Raw genomic sequence first — 14,582 nt, 5'->3', positions numbered from 1 at the left:
ATCACCCTAGAGGAGACTCTGGCATGGAGTTGTCAGAGCAGAGGATGAGAGGAACCTGGATTTGTGAGCTGCTGATCTGTCCCAGGCCTGGGTCCCTCCCTCCCCTAATCTCCCAGTTGTGTGATAAATTTCTCGTGATTTACACCTGTTGCACTTTGGCTGCTTTTGGTTCCTTGCATCTGAAAGCCTCCTAGTGTATCCAGACCTGAAAGTGGGTGCAGGACACACATGTGTTGTCTGTGCTGATTCTCCATAAAATACCTACTTTTTCCGATGGTAGCAGGTTTTTTCTCCTGTCTTATGAATAATACTTTTTATTGCATGGTGATCATTAAATTGTTCAGATGGAGGCTGGTGGAGAGAGGAGAGGTTTGAGAGAAGGAAGTATGGGGTGGGAAGGGGCTCCTGAAGTGGGTAAGTGCTGGACTTTGGGGCCCACCGCCTGGGAAGCGAATCCAGGCTTTGCCCTGACTTGGTGTTGGGACCTCAGTTTCTCATTTGTAAGATGAAAAGAGTAGTAATGAAATGGCAGAGGTGGAAATGTTTTGAAAACTTGACTTCTTTTTCTGCTAGTTTATTCTCATTTTTAATTGTTTGGTGGTGGTGTTCAGGTCCTAAAGTGTACATAATGCAAAATTTACCATTTAACCATATTTTTTTGTTTAGTATAGGTTTGTTTTTTCTTTTTTGGCCACCTTGTGGCATATAGAGTTCCCAGGCCAGGGATCAGATCTGAGGCACAGTTGTGGCCTATGCCGCAGCTGTGGCAACACCAGATCCTTAACCCACTGCACCAGGCTGGGAATCGAACCTGTGTCCTGGCTGTGCAGAAACGTTGCTGATCTTGTTGCACTACAGTGGGAACTCCTGATTTAACCAATTTTAAGTGCATGGTTCATTACTGTTAAGGTCATCAGGTTTTTTCAGCAGAAACCTTATAGGTGGAGTTCCCATTGTGGGCTCAGCAGGTTAAGAACCTGAAATAGTGTCCATGAGGATGCGGGTTTGATCCCTGGCCTCACTCAGTGGGTTAAGGATCTGGTCTTTCCCCTTGATGTGGTGTAGGTTGCAGACATGGCTCAGATCCAGAGTTACTTTGGCTGTGGTGTAGGCCGGCAGTTGCAGCTCTGATTTGACCCCTAGCCTGGGAACTTCCATAAGCTGCAGGTGCAGCCCCAAAAAGAAAAAGAAAGGGCAGGGAGAGAAAGAAAGAGCAAAAGAACAAAAGAATGAAGGAACCTGTAGGCCAGGAGGGAGTTGCCTGGCATATTTGAAGTGATGAAAGGAAAGCTCTTCCAACCAAGAATTCTCTGCTCAGCAAGGTTATCATTCAGACCTGAAGGAGAGATGGAAAGAGAAAGTGTTTTCCAGGCAGGCAGGAGATGAAAGAGTTCATCACCACCAAACCAACCTTGTAAGAAAGGTCAAAGGGAACTCTTTACGCCAAGAGGAAAGGGCACTAACAACCTAGGTGCCCATTGATGGATGAAAAGATAAAGGCAAGGTGCGTATACACAGTGGAATACTACTCAGCCATAAAAAAGAATGAAATCTTGCCATCTGCGACAACATGGATGGGTCTAGAGGGTGTTACTCAAAGTACAGTAAGTCAGATGGAGAAGGACAGATACTGTATGTTATCATTTTATGTGGAATCTAAAAAAACCAAAACACAAATGAACCAACAAAACAAAACTCACCAATAAGTGCTGGGGGGTGTGGTGTCCATGGCAACTCTAGTTTATGATGCTGTTCTGATATTTGAACATTGCTAAGAAAGTAAATCTCAATGTCTTCATCACACGGAAGTCCTTTGTGTGATGACGGATGGGAGCTAGGTTTATTGTGGAGATCATTTCTCGGTGTGACATAATGGCTCAGCAGGTTAAGGATTCGGCGTTGTCATTGTAGCAGCTTGGGTTCAATCCCTAGGCGCTGGAAATTTCACATGCCGTAGGGGCAGCTAAAAAGAAAAAGAGAATTCAAAGCAGGAATTCAAACAGATATCTGTACCCCCATGTTCACAAAGGCATTACTCATAAAGGTCAAAGGTAGATACAAACAAAGTGTCCAAGACAGGTAAGTGCATAAACAAAAGGTAGTCTCCATACACTGGAATGTAATTCAGCTATAAAAGGAGTGAAATCATTATGTTGTAAACCTGATGCTGAAATAATGTTGTAAACCTGATGCTGAAATAATGTTGTATGTCAATAACACTTCAACTAAAGAAACGCCCAAACAAAAACAATGGGTGCGGCCATCACCATTCTTTGCAGAACCTTTTTTTCTTATCGTCCTGAACAAACTCTGTCCCTGTTAAACACCAAATCCCATTGCCCCTGCCTCCAGCCGCTGGCATCTCTGTTCCATTTTCTGTCTCCACGATCTGACGGCCCTGGGGACCTCATGTAAGCAGAATCCTACAGTGTTTGTCTTTCAGTGACTGGCTTATTTGCTTGGCACAATGTCCTCAAGGTTTGCCTGCTGTAGCAGGTGTCAGAATTTCACTCCTTTTATAGCTGAATTACATTCCAGTGTATGGAGACTACCTTTTGTTTATGCACTTACCTGTCTTGGACACTTTGTTTGTATCTACCTTTGACCTTTATGAGTAATGCCTTTGTGAACATGGGGGTACAGATATCTGTTTGAATTCCTGCTTTGAATTCTCTTTTTCTTTTTAGCTGCCCCTACGGCATGTGAAATTTCCAGCGCCTAGGGATTGAACCCAAGCTGCTACAATGACAACGCCGAATCCTTAACCTGCTGAGCCAGCAGGGACCTCCTGAATTCTTTTGAATATTTCTTTAGGGGAGTTCCCATCATGGCTCAGTGGTTAACAAACCCAACTAGTATCCATGAGGACACAGGTTCAATCCCTGGCCCCACTCACTGTGTTAAGGATCCAGTGTTGCCATGAGCTGTAGTGTAGATCGCAGATGTGGCTTGGATCCCGCATTGCTGTGGCTGTGGTGTAGGCCAGCAGCTACAGCTCCGATTTGACCCCTAGCCTGGGAACTTCCATATGCTATGGATGCAGGCCTGAAAAGACAAAAATAAATACATAAATAAATAAAATTAGAGACTCGATAGTTTTTGTGAGTTAAAAAGTTTCAAAGTTTGAAGTGTAAAATGCTTTGTGAAATTGTTTACATCAAGGTATCCAGCATTGTGTGTGTTTGAGAAGGAGTTGATGTAGTTCTCCCAATAAGCACGATGTCTTATGAACCATGGAAAACCAAGGGTTTAGTGCTTAATGACATAAAGGTGCTCCCTGGTGGCTCAACATGTTAAGGACCTGGTGCTGTCACTGCAGTGGCATTTGGCCCGGGAACTTCCACATGACACCAGCATGGCCAAAATGAATAAAAGAATGAAACTATCTATCTGTCTGTCTCTCCATCTCTCTGTCTCTCTTAGTGTTCTATTAAGAGTTTCCAGCAAAGAGAAATAACCATGGACTGTTAGATAGCTATAGAGTTAGAAGTACAGGAGTAGAAAGAAAGTCACTGTGGGAATTCTTTTTTTTTTTTTTTTTTTGTCTTTCTTTCTTTTCTAGGGCCGTACCCATGGCATGTGGAGGTTCCCAGTCTTGGGGTGGAATCGGAGCTGTAGCCATCAGCCTACACCAGAGCCACAGCAACGCCAGATCCAAGCCACGTCTGCAACCTACACCACAGCTCACGGCAACGCCGGATCCTTAACCCACTGAGCAAGGCCAGGGATCGAACCCTCAACCTCATGGTTCCTAGTCAGATTCGTTAACCACTGAGCCGTGACAGGAACTCCACTGTGGAAATTCTTGTTGCAGTGTCTCACACCGACTAGGTGATCACAGATCCATTCTGTCAGCCCAGCAGAGCACATGTTTTTATAACGCTCAGTGCCCCTTTGGTTATGGCATTTCTCATATTTTTTTTTAATGTGACTTAGTTTGGCTTAGTCTGCAGAATGTCTGGAGGCTAATATCCTTTATACATCAGCTGTGATAAAACTTTTAAGCACACACTTAACAGCAGGAAAATAACACCACAGAAGCCCCGCCGGGATGCCTGACGCAGCACTTGGTCCCTGCCCAGGGATCAAACCTGCACCCTCATGGATACTAGTTGGGAATGGTTGAGCTCACGGCTCTTCCTTAAAACTGTTCTGTGCAGAGTGACTTAGGCACCTTTGCAGTGGGTCAGCTCGAGTCTGCGGGTGACCCTGTCCAGAAGCCTGGGGAGTGGGGAGCCAGAGGGACTCTGACTCTGAGGCGTTGGGGCTCCAGCCTAGAGGACGAGGATGCCCATTGGTCTCAGAGTTTTTAAGTGTCCTCAACAGCCTTAGAGTGTCTGAAAATAACCAGGTAGCTCATTGCATGTAGTCAAAGAAGCTTCTCTTGATTTCTTGGTCTGTAAATATGAGTTGATTTCAATTAGCTGTTATTGATAATTGCTTCTGTTCTATAAGGAGTAAAAAAATAAAACTTTTTTTGGTTTGTTTGTTTGTTTTTTTGTCTTTTTAGGGCCACACCCTCGGTGTATGGAAGTTCCCAGGTTAGGGGTTGAATTGGAGCTGCAGCTGCTGGCCTATACCAGAGCCACAGCAACTCCAGATCTGAGCCACATCTGTGACCTTCACCACAGCTCATGCCAGATCCTTAACCCACTGAGTGAGGCCAGGGATCAAACCTACATCCTCATGGATACTAGTTGGGATCGTTAACCACTGAGCCAGGACAGAAACTCCCCTAATGGACTATTAATAACTTCCAAAATGATTACTTTAATTTTGCAACATAGTATTGGCTTTGTATCTCCTTAGAAAGCACTTCAGTATCACGAAATGTGGAAATCTAACCTCTGAGAAGCGATCCTGTTTTTCACATTTAAAATAAGTTTTTCTTGACTTTTAAAAGCATCCTATGACCTCTACCCTCAAATACAATCTCTGTGAAGTGGGTCTTATTCTGTGATACAGTTGCTGTGGGATCTGGAGCCCCCTTCAGCGTGTGTGTGTGTGTGTGTGTGTGTGTGTGTGAGCACACATGTGCATACTTTTATAATGTTTTGGTGAGTTGATGGACTGTGTCCCCTGCTGTGACCGGTTCAGATCCTCGGCGGTTGGGGGGTGATGGGTGAGGCTGATCTCAGGGCAGCTGTGGGCCTGGGCCGCATCCCAGGAGGAGGCATGGGTCAGTGTGGCAGAGGGACCTGGCTGCCCTCATCCAGATGGGCCTGTGGGGCTGCAGCCAGACACCCTGGGCCACGGGAGGGACAGAGCAGAGCTGCGGGAGGCAAATGCTGGGCCAGGCTGTGCCCACCTGCTCCACACCCTGAGCTGTTCCCTAATTGGCTGGCTCTCAAATGCCCCTTCCGCGCCCACCTGCTCCACACCCTGAGCTGTTCCCTAATTGGCTGGTTCTCAAATGCCCCTTCCAACTCAGCCTCTTCACTGGGGGCTGGTAGAGCAGGTGGCACCTTCCCACGGGGTACCTAGGCCATGTCCCTCCACAGGGCCATGTAACAGTGATGCCATCACTGGGGCTCGGCCAAGGTGATGCGGTTTCTGGCAAGGTGACTAAGAGGATGCTGCATCAGCCAGTGGGAAGGGAGGTCTCTGCTAAAACACCGTTGACAAGTCATTTCATCATCTTGGATCACAGAGGGTGTTAACTTGCCTTTTTCTTAGTTGGAGAAAGAAGAAGGCCATTGACTTAAACTGCATCATGAGATAGAATTAAAATTGTCTTGAAAGGTGGCTGGATATTAAAATGGATGTTTAGGGAGGGAGTGAACTTGTCAAAAGATAAGCCTGAGACTAGATGACCTTTTTTATTTTTATTTTTAATTTTTTCCTCTTTAGGGCCACATCTGCAGCATATGCAAGTTTCCAGGCTAGGGGTGGAATCTGAGCTGTAGTTGCTGGGCTTCGCCACAGCCACAGAGGACCCTTCACCCACTGAGCGAGGCCAGGGATTAAACGCACATCTTCACAGACACTGTGCTAGGTTCTTAACCCGCTGAACCACAACAGTAGGAGCTTAGATGACCTTTTAAACCAATCTTTGGAAATGTAAATTGTGAACGTGAACATTTTTTTCTTAATCCTCTCTGATCCTTGAGGTGGCCTTTGGGACATTATCCTCATGGCCTGTTTTACACGTTACTTACACCCTGTGTGTTTCTTGCGGGCTGTTTCGTTTCTGTGTTGCCAGCTCTGTCTCCTGTGCAGGTGAACTAAGGGTTTACTGGGGCTCTGTCCCTTCCTGTGGGGCCGGGGTAAGTCAGGCCTCTTCTCTGCTTGCACAAAGTGGGGCTTAAGTCCTGCCCACCCCACTTCCTGCCAGGATTAAATGTGGGTTCTAGGCGCCTTGACCAGTGCAGTACCTGACTTAGTGGGCCATTATCTTGAGGTGCCGCTTTGCTGGTGATGCTGGGGTGCGGTTCTGTCCTGGGTCAGCAGTTTTCTGGTCTTCACATCCGCGTCTTAAGATATGTATTATTTATACCCTCGTTTATATAGATGAGGGTACTGGCTCTGGCCCTGGCCACCCAGGAATGGGCTCCAGCATGGGTCCGTGAGACTCAAACTCATGCTCTTTCCCAAATATCATGGTGTTTTTTAAAAATGTTAATACAAATACCTACTATGAAATTGACCATCCTAACCATTTTTAAGTGGATAGTTCAGTAGTGGTAAGTATATTTACATCGTTGTGAACAGATCTCCAGAGCTTTTTCATCTCTTGGGACTGGAACTCTGTCCCCATCAAACGGCAGCGCCCCATCCCCCCTCCCCCGGCCCCCAGGATTCTGCGTCCTCTGTCTCTGGCTCTCACTGCTTGAGACACCTCTCCTCCTGTCAGTGAGCTTGTGCAGAGCTTGTCCGCTTGTGACGGACCACTTCCCTCCACATGAGGTCCTCAGGGTTCGTCCACGTTGAAGCCTGTGGTCGTTTCCTCACTTTCAGGGCTGCCTGGTGTCCCCTGGAGGGGTAGGGGTGTTTTATATCTGTCATCTGTCAGTAGATGTTTGTGTTTCTTTCACCTCTCAGCTCCTGTGAATAATGCTGCTGTGAACACGGGTGCTCAGGTATCTCTTTGAGAGCCTGCTTCCAGAGCTCCTGGATGGGTACCTAGAAGTGGGATTGCTGGATCATTTGGTAGTTCTGTTTTGTTTGTTTGTTTGTCTTTTTAGGGCCGACATATGAAGATTCTCAGGCCAGGGGTCGAATCAGAGTTGTAGCTGCCGGCCTACACCCCAGCCACAGCAACACCAGATCCGAGCCATGTCTGCAACCTACACCACAGCTCACAGCAACGCCAGATCGTTAACTCACTGAGTGAGGCCAGAGATTGAACCTGCGTCCTCATGGATGCTAGTCAGATTGTTTCCACTGAGCCAGGACAGGAAGTTCTGTTTTTAATTTTTTGAGGAACTGCCATACATTTTCCATAGCAGTTGCACCATTTACGATCCCACCCACAGTGCACAAGGCTGCCGTCTTCTCTACATCCCCACCAACACCTGGCATTTGCTGTTTGATTTTGGTTTTGTTTGTTCTGGTATAGCCATCCTAGGGGCTCTGGGAACAGTTTTGTGATTTTGATCTGCCTTTCTTTGGTGAGTAGTGATATTAAACATCTTCTCATGTGTCTCTCGGCCATCCGTATGTCTTCTTTGGAGAAATGTCTCTTCGAAGTCTTTTGCTTATTTTTTGGTTGGGCTATTTGATCTTATTGTTGTTAAATTGTAGCTCTTTATTTATTCTGAATATTAACCCCTATGTATTCTCCCATTCCATAGGTTGACTTTTTACCCTAATTGTCTCCTTTGATGCACAGATTTTAAGTTTGATGTAGTCACATTGATCTATTTTGCTTTAGTGCCTGTGCTTTGGTGCCACATTGAAGGAACCAGGGCCCAGTCCACCATCGTGCAGCTTTTCCCCTCGTTTTCTTCTCAGAGATGGGGAGTTTTGGGTCTTGCTTTTTAGGTCTTTGACTCATTTTGAGTTAATATTTGTATATAGTTCCAGGTAAGGGCCCAACTTCATCTTTTTGCACATGGATATCCAGTTTTCCCAACATTATTTGTTAAGAGATTTCCCCCCCCCCCCCCGCCGCCATTTTACTGTTTTTAAGGGTAGGGGAGAGAGAATGATAAGAGAGGGGATAATTACTTGGGGGAAAAATAATGCTAGCTCATTGAGCAGTGCATAAATGGAGAAAGGGTTCATTAAATCTTTGCTTTATGTTTTAAGAATTATGGAGACAGAATTCAACATTGTTTTTATATTTGGAGAAAAGTAAGTCAGACATTACAGTAATACAGTATTCTCTCTGGCCCCTGAAGGGATCAACTTTCCAGAAACCCAGGGTGTCTGGAATCCAGAAGTTGCTGGCGGGTTGGTGGGGAGGGGAGGAAGAGGGAGGAAACCTTCTTAATGGCAAACTAACGAGGCCCTGAAGCAAACAGACACGAAAGAGAAGCAGAACCAGTGACTCAAAGAGGCCATATTTCTGTGTCCCAAGGCTTGACTCACAGCCTCTCAGGGGGATGTGGGTGTCCTGGAGGCGGTGGGGAGCAGGGAAGTTTGGTGAGGACGCACCCTGCAGGACAGCAGCACCAGCACCGGCAGTGGACCCTGGGGAGAGGGACTGAGTGAAGGTACCCAGCCCTGTGGTGGGGGGTGGGGCGGGGGAGGCACAGAGCCACTCTTCCTGCAGCTGGAGTGTTGGCCTTGGGCCACCCAGAGCCCGCGGGCTTCCCAGGAGAGCTGGTCCATGGGAGCTCTGAGTAGCCAGCTGGAAGAGAGGTGTCTGTATCTTGTTGGGTGTGTATATGTATTTAGTTATGTGCTAACATTTCTCAAAGTTACTAAACATCTCAGAGTTGCTAAAATTTCTGGGCTATGAAAGGCTTTATGGAAACCAGGTTTGTATTTTTATCCCTTTCTTTTCTGCAGTGGGTGTTAAGTGTTTTTGTGTGTTATTCATTGTGAAGGACTTAAATGCTATGCATCTGTCCCGAGCTTCTGCAGGGACCTGAGACGCTGCAGTCTGATTCTTAACCCACTGCCTGTGGCAGGAACTCCTAGACAGTGAATCTTAAGCTTTTCATCTATTCTCTCTTGGACTATTCTCACCTTTAGGTCTTGAGCATTTAGCACAGAATCCTATGTGATGAGGTGTGTGTAGAGAGGCGTAGGCTTGAAGGCCTCATGTGGGAGGCACTGGGGCTGCAGGGGCAGAGACCGTCCTACAGGGGTGTCTCTTTCACTGGGAGCTGTTTCTCCTTCTTCAGCTCGGCCAGATTCGACTAACAGCCTGCCTGCCAGCTAGGAACCACTGACCCTTATGTTTTTAAAAAAAAAGGTGGGTAAAGGGGGAAGTTCTCCTGGAAAAGATGAATTTAGCACAGTAGTTACAAAACTGTAATGAAACACAGACCACATGCGATGGGTGCTGTGGGGCCATGGCAGTGTGCCAAGAGCCCCTGGAGACAAGGATTTGAGGGGCCATGGCCTTTTCATTGTGGGGTGGACGTCCCAGCCTGACTCTGTCCACATCCCCAGAGTCTTAGTTTTCTCCTTTGTGCTTATTGAGATGTAACTGGCCCAGTGAGCCGCCCGTCCTGAGCATCATGCATGATGTCATCACCACGGTCAGAGTGGTACTGAGCGGACTGTCACCCAAAGCCCCTTTTGTCCCCACTCCCACCCCCTTCTCTGACTCTTCTGCTATTGGAGTCATAGAAAAGCCTTGTCTTGGGGAATCCTCTTATGTTCTGGAACCTCCTAGACCCCTGAGGCAGCTCCTGGCTGAGCCTGCGTCCCCGCCTACCCCTCATCCTTTTCCTCTGGGTCTGGAACCAGGCACATTCCAAATGTGTAGTGTGAATTAGTTTTGCTGAGTCTCTGCAGCTCCCAGTGCCACACCCACAGCATATGGAGGTTCCCAGGCTAGGGGTTGAATTGGAGCTACAGCTGCTGGCTGATACCATAGCCACAGCAACATGGGATCCAAGCCGAGTCTGCAGCCTACACCAAAGCTCACTGCAACACTGGATCCTTAACTCATTGATTGAGGCCAGAGGTCAAAGCTGTGTCCTCATGGATACTAGCCAGATTCATTTCCACTGAGCCACAACAGGAACTCTGAGAGGGTTTTTTTTTTTTTTTTTTTTTTTTTTTTTTTTTTTTTTATGAATTGATGTTGAATTTTCTCAGATGCTTTCCTATATCTGTTGAGATGGTCATTTGATTTTTATTTTCCATTGTGTTAAAGTGTTACATCACATTGACTGATTTGCTGGTATTGAACCATCCTTGCATCCCTGGAATAAAATCCTGCTCGATCACAGTGTATGCGCCTTCTATCCTATTGTTTTTTCTTGGTTTTTTTTTTTTTTGTCTTTTTGTCTTTTTAGGGCCGCATCTGTGGCATATGGGGCCACAGGCTAGGGGTCAAATCGGAGCTGCAGCTGCTGGCCACAGCCACAGCCCACAGCCACAGCAACTCGGGATCCCAGCCTTGTCTGCAACCTACACTGCAGCTCACCACAACACTGGATCCTTAACCCACTGTGCGAGGCCAGAGATTGAACCCGCAACCTCATGGTTCCTAGTCAGGTTCGTCAACCACTGAGCCACGACGGAAACTCCCATATCCTATTGTTGAATTCAATTTGCTAGTATTTTGTTGAGGATTTTTGCATCTATGTCCATCAGGGATACTGGCTTATGATTTTCTTTTCTTTTGGTATCCTTGTCTGGCTTTGGTATCAGGGTAATGCTGGCCTCCTAGAATGAGTTTGTAGGTGTTCCCTCCTCTTAATTTTTGAAAGAACTTGAGAGTCATTGGTATTAATTCTTCTTTAGATGTTTGGTAGAATTCACAAGTGTTGCTATCTGGTCCTGGTTTGAGGAGGGTTTGATTACTGAGTCAATCAACTTACTAGTTCATTTTTTCTGTTTCTTCACAATTCCACCTTGGCAAATGCATTTTTATTTTTTATTTCTACGTGAACCTTAAAACAACCCTACAAAGTAGGTGGTGGATGAATTCACTTGAATCACGTATTCAGTTAAATGTGTCTAAAACCTCACCATGGGCCAGGTATGTCCTAGTGCCTGGGAATACAGCAGGAAGCTGAGGAAGGTCTAGGGGACAGGAGGTGGACATTGCTCATTCAAGTGGAGGGGGCATCGGAGAAGATTTCACTGCTGTGTTTTCTGAGCAATGACATGAAGGGCTGAGGAGTGATCCCGCCCTCCACCCTGGAAAGCCAGTGGTGATGTGAGGGTCCCAGAGGCTTCAGAGGAACTCACTGAAGTGGCTGATCTGGGTTTGAACTCAAATTTAGCTTTTTTTATTATGCTTTGAAGTCTTTATTCGCTCTCTAGGCTCTTGGTTTAAAAGATGCCTGAATCCAGATAAAATGGAAATCTGTTCAGGAGTGCAGTTTACACATGTCAAGGATTGGGTTGAAGTCTGCTCTTTTTGTGGATTTTGCTTTTGATTAGGTCTGGATGTTTTCCAAGGCTTTGAGTATCTTTTTTCCTATTTTTTCCACAAAAAAATTACCTGAGTTTTGTGGCTGAATTTCCATTTTTAAGCGGCTGAAATTTCTCTTGGGAACATGAAGAGCTAGACAATATCAGTGAAAGGCTTTTCAAAGGAGAACAGATGATTAAAGGCTCGGAAAGCTTTTGGCATTGCTTTTGCTTCAGTGCATTGTAGTTAAGGATTGTGTAAGGCTCTCCCACTCCCGTGGCCTGGTGCTTGGTACTGAGAGGCCCCTTGCTGGGGCTATTCTGTCAGTGCCCAGGACCGCCTTCTGTACAGACCCTGTGCCCGTGCTCCTAGCCACTGATCTAGCACCCCCCCCCCCCAACACCTGTCACTCAGCCTGGATTGGGCTTGGGGGGGCAGTGTTGTCACTCATGACTGTTGGGTGTAACCTCCTCACTTGAACTTGAACGCCACATGAAACTTGCATGGCGAGTGTTCCTGTACCTGTATCATAGGTGAGAAATGTGACTTGGAGACATTACGTAATTTTCTCAAGGCCATCACCCCCAGCAAACCTCAGCAGAGATTTGAACCTAAGCCCTTGGTTTCCACATCCGCTGCTTGCTGCTGCACCGTTCCAGCTACACTTTGGACTTAAGCAAGGTTTTGTGGGTTGGTCATGATTTTATTAATGATATTTATGATATAACTCCTGGAAATTGCAAAATTGTAAACTTAATATAGAATTGGCTTCAAATTTTTCATGCTTGAGTTGGGGACTGATTATCATTTGATTTTTACAGCCTTGCTAATATTATATATATATATATATACACACACACACACATATATATATATACACACACATATATATATACACATATATATACACACATATATATACACACACACACATATACACACACACACACATATATACACATATACACATATATATGTATATATACACACATATACACACATATATATGTATATATACACACATATATATGTATATATACACACATATACATATATATGTATATATACACACATATACATATATATATGTATATATATATATAAATTTTTTTTTTTTTTGGTCTTTTTTAGGGCTGCACCTATGGCATATGTAAGTTCCCAGGCTAGGGGTCAAATCGGAGCTGCAGCTGCCGGCCTACACCACAGCCACAGCGGAGCCATGTCTGCAACCTACACCACAACTCACAGCAACTCGGGATCCTTAACCCACTGAGTAGGGCCAGGGATTGAACCCAAGTCCTCATGGATACTAGTTGAGCCACAACAGGAACTCCAGCCTCGACAGTATTTTTTAAAGACTTTATCTTTAGTATGTTTGGGTTCAGAGCAAAGTTGAGGGGGGTACAGAGAGTCTCATGAGCCTCCAGTGCCCACAGGCACAGCCCCCCCGTTGTTATCAGCATCCCCCACTTGAGTGGTATCTCTGTTATAATCTATGAACCTGCATCGAAGGTCATGACCCCCCAAACCCTGGGTTTAGGGTTACACTTGGTGCTATATGTTCTCTGGGTTTTGAGAAGTGACCGTGACACAGACCCACTGTCACAGCGTCATGCAGATTATTTTCATTGCCCCCCCTCCCTCTCACACCCATTCCCATGCCTCCCTTTTTTAATGTTAACATTTAATAATTCAGGGAAGGGGGTTACTCTGATTACTTCAGGGGTATGTGTGAGCTGCTGGAGCGATGGTCCTTTGGTGACAGCCTCTGACAACCTTGGACTTGTCAGGCATATTAAATGGCTCCACACACTGCTGTTTTCCTCACTGGTTTGTCATTTGTAACTTCCCCTCCATGGTCAGGGGGTTGAAATCTTTAAACCTGCAGTGGTTTTTTTTTTGTTTGTTTGTTTTTTTTAATACATTTGCAGACGTAGTATGTGCTTTTGGAATGAGAACTAACCTTTTTTCAAACAATGTGGAGCAGAAGTCAGCAGCCTGGCCCCAACTTCGCTTGGAGCAGAAGTGCTTGGCTGCCCTCGCCCCAGGCGCCCCCGGCAGGCCTGCCACTCTTGCAGTTCGCTGGGCCTTTTCTGCGCTGAGTCCGTGGTTCCCCTTCCCCCTCACCGTCCCGCCTCCATGGGGATGGGGTCAGGCCAGGGCTCCTGGGAGCAGGTGCAGCCGTGCCCTGCTGCACCGCTTTCATCTGAGGCACTCTTGACTCTCTTCTCTGAAGAGTCATATGTTTAGGTTTGTGATGACTGTTCCAGAAGTCAGTCCTGAGTCACCGGTGCTGTTTAGTCTGTGTTTGTGACCGTGAGTGAGGGATGTTTGGATAACTTGTGAGTCTACGGCCAAAACCAGCCCCAAAGAGGTGCCACCAGGACAGAGGAAATCAGAGGGTCACATTCACAGGACATGTGCTCTACACCTGCCTCAGGAGATGAGGGATGAGCTGAGGCCAGACTTGTCCACCTGCCCTTGGTGGGGAAGCGGCAGCCAGAACAGAGGGCTTGGGTGGAAGGGGGCCTGATCTTGATGCTGGTGTCAGCTTTCCAGCAGCAACAGAGGATCCACCAGATACTTAATCAGTGCTTTTGCCATTAGGTAGCTTGATGGCCTCAGGAATCCTTCAGTCAGTAGTTCTCAGTGGGGTAGAGCTAATTCCTAAGCAGCCACTGGGTGCTTGTAGGCATTTTGTGTTACCTCCATGGTTTGGGGCACATAGATGTGAAGTTGGCTAGGGCCAGGGAGGCCGGATGGGACCAGGGGTGCTGGATGGGGCTCTGGGTGCTGGATGTTGCAGAGTTTACATCCACAGGACTGTGGTACAAGTAAAAAAAAAAAGAAAAAATTTTTATAATTCTCTGAGGATAGCACCTACTTCTGTTTTAGGTATGTTCACAGAGTAGTTTTACATAGTTTTAATAAACACTGAGGTTTTCCAGGAATGCCCTGAGATTTGTAAGTTGAATGAAGCACAAAGCTTGCTTGGGATTTTTCTTTAATCTTTACCCTCATAAGAGTTCCCTTCATGGCTCAGTGGTTGACAAACCTGACTTGCATCCATGAGGATGCAGGTTCAATCCTTGGCCTC

At 46.3% G+C, this 14,582-nt stretch overlaps 1 protein-coding gene and 1 long non-coding RNA gene across 7 annotated transcripts in view; one reads left to right on the top strand and one right to left on the bottom strand.

The window, feature by feature from the left end:
* The window catches only part of LIMS1 (LIM zinc finger domain containing 1), a 97,142-nt gene that overhangs the window by 13,801 nt on the left and 68,759 nt on the right, over positions 1–14,582 (top strand). Inside the window, exons 1-2 of one of the 6 annotated variants that reach the window (XM_085015548.1) lie at positions 7,477–7,610; positions 8,522–8,657. The exons of the other annotated variants lie outside the window; for them this stretch is intronic. The gene's annotated coding sequence lies outside the window, so the exon portion shown is untranslated. Of the gene's footprint in view, positions 1–7,476; positions 7,611–8,521; positions 8,658–14,582 lie in introns of those variants that run through there. 6 annotated transcript variants of the gene reach the window in all.
* LOC146404653 (uncharacterized) lies at positions 3,016–14,339 on the bottom strand. The gene is made up of 3 exons (XR_014841354.1): positions 12,625–14,339; positions 4,695–5,858; positions 3,016–4,108 (listed from the first exon to the last, which is right to left on the bottom strand). It is a non-coding gene; the product is annotated as an uncharacterized LOC146404653 (long non-coding RNA).

This window comes from Sus scrofa, chromosome 3, assembly GCF_054392235.1.
Source record: "Sus scrofa isolate SSC_HxYL_T2T_F1_AM1 chromosome 3, Sscrofa_HxYL_maternal_Yorkshire_Landrace_v2.0, whole genome shotgun sequence".
Classification (NCBI taxonomy): Eukaryota; Metazoa; Chordata; class Mammalia; order Artiodactyla; family Suidae; genus Sus; species Sus scrofa.
This window is presented reverse-complemented; position numbering and strand designations above follow the sequence as displayed.